Source organism: Equus asinus, chromosome 5, assembly GCF_041296235.1.
Source record: "Equus asinus isolate D_3611 breed Donkey chromosome 5, EquAss-T2T_v2, whole genome shotgun sequence".
Classification (NCBI taxonomy): domain Eukaryota; kingdom Metazoa; phylum Chordata; class Mammalia; order Perissodactyla; family Equidae; genus Equus; species Equus asinus.
The window spans coordinates 86,347,762-86,356,581 of NC_091794.1; positions in this window are offsets into that span (position 1 = coordinate 86,347,762).

Below are 8,820 nucleotides of genomic sequence, written 5' to 3' on the forward strand. Positions count from 1 at the left end.
ACACAAATTGGGGAAAGGACCAGCAGTATGGGCAGAGGAAGGGGACAGAGCAGGGCTCTCTGCCAGATCAAACACAGGCTGCCCTGGGAAATCTGAATCTCAGGTAACAACAAAGACTATTTTAATGGAAGTATTTCCATGCCGTATTTGGAACATAGTTATACTAAAAAATTATTCATTATTTATCTGAAATTCTACCTTAACAGGGGCCCTGCATTTTTTAAAATTTATTATTTATTTATTTATTTATTTATTTATTTATTTTTGAGGAAGATTAGCCCTGAGCTAACAGCTGCTGCAATCCTCCTCTTTTTGCTGAGGAAGACCGGCCCTGAGCTAACATCTGTGCCCATCTTCCTCTACTTTATATGTGGGACACCTACCACAGCATGGTTTTGCCAAGCGGTGCCATGTCTGCACCCAGGATCCAAACCGGCCAACCCCTGGCCACTGAGAAGCAGAACGTGCGCCCTGAATCGCTGTGCCACCAGGCCGGCCCCAGGGGCCCTGCATTTTGATTTGTGAAATCCAGCAACCCCAGCAGGGGATAAACCTCTGCCCTCAGCCCTCATCCAGAACCTTCCAGCAGCTTTAGAGGGGAAAACAGGGAGTGTTTCTATTACTGTGCACTTTTGGATGGGGGAAATTCAGGGGATTCTACTTTTTATTATTTCTACTTGTATGTATCTTCTCATTTTCTTTAAAGAGTCAGCATTAGTGTCCCATAAAAAAATAAAATCTTATAGACACTATGTCTTGCCTAGATTATTGCAACATACCCCTTTGTCTGCTCTTTAATTGAATTTTTGACCAGGTAATACAGTCGCGATTCTAAATTCCATAGGTACAGAAGAGCACGCAATGAATGTCTCTTCCACCCGTCCCTCAGCCACCAAGTCCCCTTCCCCACTTCTCTGTGTTTCCTTCCAGAGACATGTTATTGCCACAGCCTCACAACAGTCCTGCTGCCTCTCGTCTTTCCCACCTTCCTCCATCCCGTGGCCAGCTGGTGTTGCACCTCCAGTCACGTCACCTCCTGACTTAAAACCCTTCTGGGGTCTTCTGTGCCATGGGAGAAAGAAAAGACTTGCCAGCTAATCAGGATACAAGGCGCTCGGTGCCTGATTCCCGTCCAGCTTCCGGGACACTTGGCAACATCGCTGCCTGTCTCACGTGGCACCAGAGGAACATGCCCTGTCCGTTAGTCTCCCTCATTCCCCCAACTGTTCTGCTTCCAAACTCTTGCTCCTGTTTCTCCCTTTCAGACATTTATTGCACACTGACAGCATCTGCTGCGTGCCAGGCACAGGGGGCCAGAAAGGACACAGGGGAGAACACAACTGATATGTGCCTGCCCCTGTGACTCAGGCTCTGGCAGCGGAGCAGTTAATAGATGAACAGCGACAATAAAGCGTTTGTTGTGCTGGGGTAGGTACAGAGCTCTGCGGTCAAAGAAGGCCTTCTGGAAGAAGTGATATTTAAGATTTGAACAGTCATCAGCCAACTATGGGGAGGCAGCCAGGGGGGTGTGTCCCAGGCTGAGGGAAGAGTTCATGCAAAGGCCCTGAGACACGGACAAGAGTCACAAATCCAGGGTGGTGGGAACACAGAGAAGAGAGGAAGAGTGTGAGAGTCACAGGCTAAGCAGCCCCCAGAAAGCCACTCTACAGAGTGTGCATTTTATCGTGAAGGTGATGAGAAGGCCTGATAAGGATTTAAGCAGGGGAGTGCCCTGGGCAGATTTGTGGCTGTTGTGAAGAGACTAGATTGGAGGAGAAAACTTTGCTGTTCTTTCTAGGACAGCAGAGAGGATGGCAGCCTGAGTTAACATGAGGGCACCGGGGACAGAGTCAGAGACATTTCAGAGGTGAGGAGGCATGAGCAGTGACTTCCCAGAGATTCTCTGGCTTGGGAGACTAGCGGATCCTGGTGGTGTTCTCTGGGAAGGAGTTTGTGAGTCCTGTTGAATTGGTGGTACTTGCAAGATGTCCAAGGCAGGGGGCTGGCCCTGTGGCCGAGTGGTTAAGTTCGCGCACTCCGCTTCAGCAGCCCAGGGCTTTGCCGGTTCGAATCCTGGGCACGAACATGGCACCACTCATCAAGCCATGCTGGGGTGGCGTGGCACATGCCACAACTGGAAGGACCCACAACTGAAAATACACAACTATGTACCGGGGGGGGCTTTGGGGAGAAAAAGGAAAAATAAAATCTTTAAAAAAAAAAACAAAACATGTCCAAGCCAGGATGTCCGGCAGACAGATGTGCAGGCTGTCAACCTCAGGAAAGAGGTCTGGACTGGAGATTCTTATTTGGGAGCCATCAGCATAAAGAAAACAAAACCAAAAAATGTTATCTAGCGTCTATTGAGATTTACCGAGTGTCAGGCGCTTTTCTAAATTCTTTACATACATTAACTTATTGATTCCTCACAACAAACCTGTGAGGTATGTGCCATCACTCTTGCCATTTTACAGATGAGAGGGAATAAAGTTAAGTAATGTACCCAAGGTTACGCAACTACTAGTGACAGAGCCAGGGTTCGAACCCCAGGAATCCAGTGCCAGGATCCGTGCTCTTAACCGCACCATCCAGCCTCTCACGTGCACGGTAGTTTGGGCCCCAGAAGTGGATGAGAACAACTTCGGAATTGTGAGTGAGAAGAGGACATAATCAAGCCTGAGGAATACTAGCATCCAAAGCCCAGGGGCTGAATCTTGCTCTTAGGTAAGTTTTCTCTGAAATGCTTAGTGTTTTCATTTTTAAAAATGAATTGCCATACAAAAATTAATTCAAAATGAATCAAAGACCTAAACAAAAGAGCTAAACGATAAACTCTTAGAAGAAAACATAGGGGAAAAGCTTCATGACACTGGGTTTGGCAATGATTTCTTGGATATGACACCAAAAGCACAGGCACCAAACGAAAAAAATAAATTGGACTTCATCAAAATTCAACACTGCTGTGCATCAGACGCATTCAGCAGACTGAAAGGCAGCCCATAGAATGGGAGAAAATATTTGTAAATCACATATCTGATAAGTGATTAATATCTAGAGTATATTAGATCAACAACAAAAACCAACTCAATTAATAAGTGGGCAAAGGACTTGAATAGACATTTCTCCAAAGAAGACATACAAATGGCCCATAAGCACATGAAGACATGCCTAATATCACTAATCATCAGGGAAATGCAAATCAAAACTACCTTGAGATACCACTTCACACAGATTAGAATGATGGTCATTAAAAAAACAAGCGAAACAGAAAATAACAAGAGTTGGTGGGGAAGCAGAGAAATTGAAACACTTGTGCATTGCTGATGAGAATGTGAAATGGTATAGATACCATGGAAAATATGATGGCGGTTTCTTGAAAAAATTAAACATAGAATTGCCATATGATCCAGCAATTCCACGTCTGGGTATATACCCAAAAGAATTGAAAGCAGGGGCTTAAGCAGATATTTGTACACCCATGTTCACAGCAGCGTTATTCACGGTAGCCTAAGGTGGAAACAATCCAATGGTCCATCAGCAGACGACTGGATGACAGAACGTGGTAGATACATACAATGGAATATTATTCAGCCTTCAGAAGGAAGGGAATTCTGACACATTACAATACGGATGAACCTTGAGGACATTATGCTAAGTAAAATAAGCCAGTCACAACAGACAAATATTATACAATTCCACTTATATGAGGTATCTGCACTAGTCAAATTCATAGAGACAGAATGTAGAATGGTGGTTGCCAGGGGCCAGGCAGAGGAGGGAATGGGGAGTTAGTGTTCAGAGAGGACAAAATTTCAGTTTGGGAAGGTGGAATGTTCTAGAAATGATTGGTAGTGATGGCTGTACAACAACGTGGATGTACATAATGCCAGAGAACTACACACTTAAAAATGCTTAAGATGGTAAACTTTATGTTATGTATATTTTACCATAATTTAAAAAAATGGAGAAAAAGTAAAAAGGATAACTTTAACTTTTAAAGATACTATTTAAATTTGGTAAAACATTTCATGTTTGAATTAAAATTTGCACTTTCCAAACAAAAAAATATTATACCTTAGAGTTCCCACTGTTTTAAATTTTAAATACAAAATTCTGTTTATTGTTGTTTTAATAATAAATATGTAAGTTTTATTAGCACAAATGGTCCCGTGGAATGATAGAATTGAAGTAACTTAACTTCTGTTTCTTCGCCTTTACAATCAGTGTGTCACTGTTCATTCTTGAAACTACTGTTTAAGCTCAGGAACATGTATTGTCACAGAGTTGGAGACACCAACTGAGCCCAAAGCAAGCTTGAGCGATCCCAAATTATTAAGAAATCACTTTTAAAACAAATGTGTGTATCTGAGTCTGTGTCAATTCAAGTAAGATTTCTCCTAATTAACTTCCATGTGGAACCTCATGTTTATTAAAAGATAAGTAATAAATTTGTAGTTTACATATATATTACTAAAACTCAACAGTAACTAACAGACCAAAGTAACAGACCAATATTTTTTTCAGAGAGAATTTTTTTTTGAGGAAGATTAGCCCTGAGCTAACATCTGCCTCCAATCCTCCTCTTTTTTGCTGAAGAAGACTGGCCCTGACCTAACATCCATGCCCATCTTCCTCTACTTGAGAGAATTATGTTTTAACTGACATTGTTTAAAACTGCTGATGGCTGGTGATACTCAAAAGCAGAAGAACTTTTCGTCCTTTCTGTTATGGTTCTTGAATTCCTGCAGACAATGCACCTTTATTGCCCACACCTGGGGCAGACCCCACCATCATTCTACCCCTGCTAGGCCACTCATGGCAGTACTGGGATCCAATTCCACCTGTGAGCCAGTTGCAATTGTAGACCAGGGGCTGCCCTTTGGAGACATTCAAGTTCTCAACCCTTAATTTAAAGGATTTTCTCAGATGTTATCTCCTACGGGAAGCCTCCCTGACATTCTCTCCCTCTTGAAGCTGGATCAAATATTTCTTCTTTATCTGCCCATTGCACCCTGTGTCTGGTTCTGTTGCTGACCTCTTACGTTGTATTGTAATTGCATTGTAATTGTATGTCTCTCTTTCCACTTCTAGACCCAGCACCCTCAAAGTAAGGACCTGGCCCTGGGGATAATTAGTGCTCAATATTCGGGCCACATCAGTATGTCTGCCATGGCTGTCTGAAGTGGAGTGGTTTGGTGAAGGGACTGGTGGTACCCAGGACTGAGCTGTCCCACGATGTCAAGGCCCCTTGAGGTGGGGAGAGGGCCTCATAACCAACAAAACTTATTCTGTGTTAGCTCAAGGAATGCCTCACTTGCATCAATAGCCCTATTTTGCAGGCGAGGGAATTGAAGCTCGCAGAGCTCAGGGGAATTGCTCACAGCTGTAGAGTGAGTCCCCGGCCAGGCCTGGACACACACCTCCTGACCTCTCAGCCACAGCCTTGCGTCTGGTCCCGGCAGCTCGGACCTCACCTATCTTGCCAGTGTGCCAATTTAACCACGAGGGGGCGCCAGATGCCCGTCCATGGGGTAGCCGGGCCCAGGCTAAAGGGTGGAGTGACTGCTCTTTTGAGAGGCTCCCACGGACCGCCGGCGGTGGAGCCGGGGAGTCCTGGTAAAGAAAGGGTGTGTGTTGGGGGCAGTGTTGTAAGAGAGCTGGAGTTCAGCAGCGCTGGCGGCTGGGATGGAGGGAGGAGGAGGGAAGGGCATGTGTTGCCTCCTTCCGGCCCTGCCAGGTCTGGCCCTGTTGGGGAAAGGGCAGAGCTGGAGAAAGGGAGGGCTCTGCAGAGCATGGGGCCCCTGCCCCGCCTCCATTCTCACGATCCGACCGGACATTCCTGAGTCTCCGGCGGCGGGAAACCAGGAAATAGACCAGGAGGTCTGCAGCCTGGCCAGTTCTGCCCAAGCCCGCCCTGCCCCAGGACTTCCCGGAAGAGCCCTGCTCCGCCAGAGATCCATGCCCGCAGCTCCCCTCCTGGAACTCCCCCCCTTCCCTTCCCTGCTGCCCTCCTGCCCCTCCCTCCCAGCCTAGGGGATCAGACCCATCCCCGGGCACCAGACCTGTACAAGAAATTGCTACCCAGCGACTTCCAGGTCAAACTCGTGATCTGTCCCCCTGCACGTGGCTCGCTTCCAGAGCTCCCTCTCAGTGCACCATACCAGGACCCATCTGGTTATTTGACCTGGAGAGTTTGGAATCGTCCTTGACACCTTTCTTTTTCAATCTGCGTGTCCAATCCATTTTTTCACCTCCTCTATCTACCTCTTGGTTTCCACCCCTCACTGGAGCTGTGCCCATCGTCTCTCACCAGAACTCGTGTTCTTGTCTGGACTTCTTTCTGTCACTCCCCTTCTCCTCTCAGTTCCTTTTCCAGCTGGTAGCCCTGATCATCTTTTCAAATCGTCAATCTGATCATGTTACCCACCTGCTGAAATCTTTCAGCAACTTCCCACGGCTCTTGCAATAAAGACTCAAACTCTTAGCATGGCCCACAGGGTCCCGTGTGGTCTGGTCCTTCCAACCTGTCTGGCACCACCCTCCATCTCACTCTGTTCCAACTATACTTGATGTGCTCATCACAGGGCCTTTGCACATGCTGCTTCCTCTGTCTGGAATCCCACCTTTCTGCGTTGTTAGCTCCTATTCCTTCAGATCTCGGCTCCAGCATTGCTTTCTCAGGGACACTCTCCTTGACCTCCCTGACTGGGTCAGATCCCTTATTATTCACTCTCCTAGCACCATATACCTCTCCTTCACATACCTGTCATAGTTGTACCTGTCCATTTGTTTGTAATATTATTTGATTAATGTCTATTTCTTCCACTAGACTATAAGCTCCATGAGGGTAAAGACTATGTCAGTTTTGAATTAATTAATTAATTTTGGAGGAAGATTAGCCCTGAGCTAACAGCTGCCGTTAATACTCCTCTTTTTTGCTGAGGAAGACTGGCCCTGAGCTAACATCCATGCCCATCTTCCTCTACTTTATATGTGGGACGCCTACCACAGCATGGCTTGACAAGCAGTGTGTGTAGGTCTGCACCCGGGATCCAAACTGGTGACTCCTGGGCTGCCGAAGCAGAACGTGAAAACTTAACCGGTGCGCCACCTGGCTGGCCCCAGTTTTTGCTCACTTGAAATCTCCAGCACTTATGTGGCTGGCACATAGTAGGTGCCCAACGTTTCTTGAATAAACATGTAAATTAATGTTGCACACTTCTCTCCATCTCTATTTCCTGAGCCTGAACCTCTATCATCTCCTATCTGGACCTCAGCAATCACTTCTTAACTGGTCTCCCAGTTTACAATCAAGTCCCTGCCGGTTTCCCACCCGACAGCCAGAGTGGTCTAATGAAAATGCCAGTCTGACCATGTCACACTTCCTACTCCCTGCTTAGTAGCCTTCAGTGGCTTCCCATGGCCCTTGGAATAAAATCCAAACTCCTGACACAGCCTTACAAGGCCTTGCATGGCCTGGCTCACCTCATACCAAGCTCCACCTCCTCAACGGACCTTTCTTAATTCAACAAATATTGAGCGCCTATTGTACCAGGCTCTGAGGATGCAGTGGTGAGCAAAAGCAGACTCCTTCAGACCTGCTTACCACCCTCCAGATGCACAAACACACCTCCTTTTCACGCAGGACATTTGCATATGCTTTTTCCTTGTCTGGAAAGTGCTTTGTTCTCCTTTCTCTATGTTCCTGACTTTGCCCAGTCAACACCTACTCACCCATCAGATCTCAAATTAAACACCATTTATTTGGGAATATCTTATCCGACCCCCAACCTAGGTCCCCCTGTTAGATGCTCTTATTGCTGTCTGTCTTCCACCTTCATAGCCCTTATCACGTTTTCTATTTTTACGTTTGTTTGTGTGGTTATTTGGTTAATATCCATCTTCCCCACCAGGAAGCACTGGGAGCTTCCACGTCTGGTTTTTGCTTACCGTTGTATCCCTCTGGGGCTTAGCTGGTGCTCCACAATTTATTGAATGAATAAATGAGTGACTAAATGATTCCCCTGCAAGAGTACTGAGGGTACTGCCTTCAGGGAAATGTTGGTTCTTCTGCCTTGGTGTGAATACGAGCTGGGGGCTGGGAGGGGTGAACAAAGCTCTCACCAAGGAGAAGGTCCAGAAACTGTTAGTCCCGTTCCTGCCCCTCCTTCATCCCCAACACCTGTGACTCAGCCCCGCCCACCTCTCCTTCCCCACCCAGCTCTCTTCATTGTCTGCATGCCTCAGCAACCCTGCCCCTGCTCCTGTTCCTCAGGCCTTCCCACAGACTGCGCCCTCCACCTGCAACTCTTCTCCTTGCTCTTTTCCACATGGCTGGCTCCTCCTCATCCTTCAGGTCAAGTTGAAATGCTGCGTCTTTAGAGGACACCTTCTCTGAGGAGGTCTCCCTCTTATTGCCCATGCTTTTATCCAGTTCATTTTCTTCATTGTAGCTCACAACAGAATTGCATTTACATATTTGTTTATCATCTGTACCCCTAGATAATTTAGAAGCTTTTGGCCACACATAACAGAAACGCCAACTCCATTGGCTTGAGCAATAAGGAAGGCTGTCTGGTGGTAGGACCTGTTTTGGGGCTGGTTAATTCAGTGGTGTTCTCAAGGGAGGACCTGGGTGCTCCCCATCTCATTGCTCTGCCACCCTTGATGTTGCTTCGTCCTCAGGTTGGTTAGCAGGATAGATGCAACAATTCCAGGCATCGCAGTTGGACTTCCTATCATACGATGAGGGTTTTCTCCTTGTTGTGTCTTAAACCACTACTATATAACAAATTATCACAAAGCTTAGCAGTTGAAAAC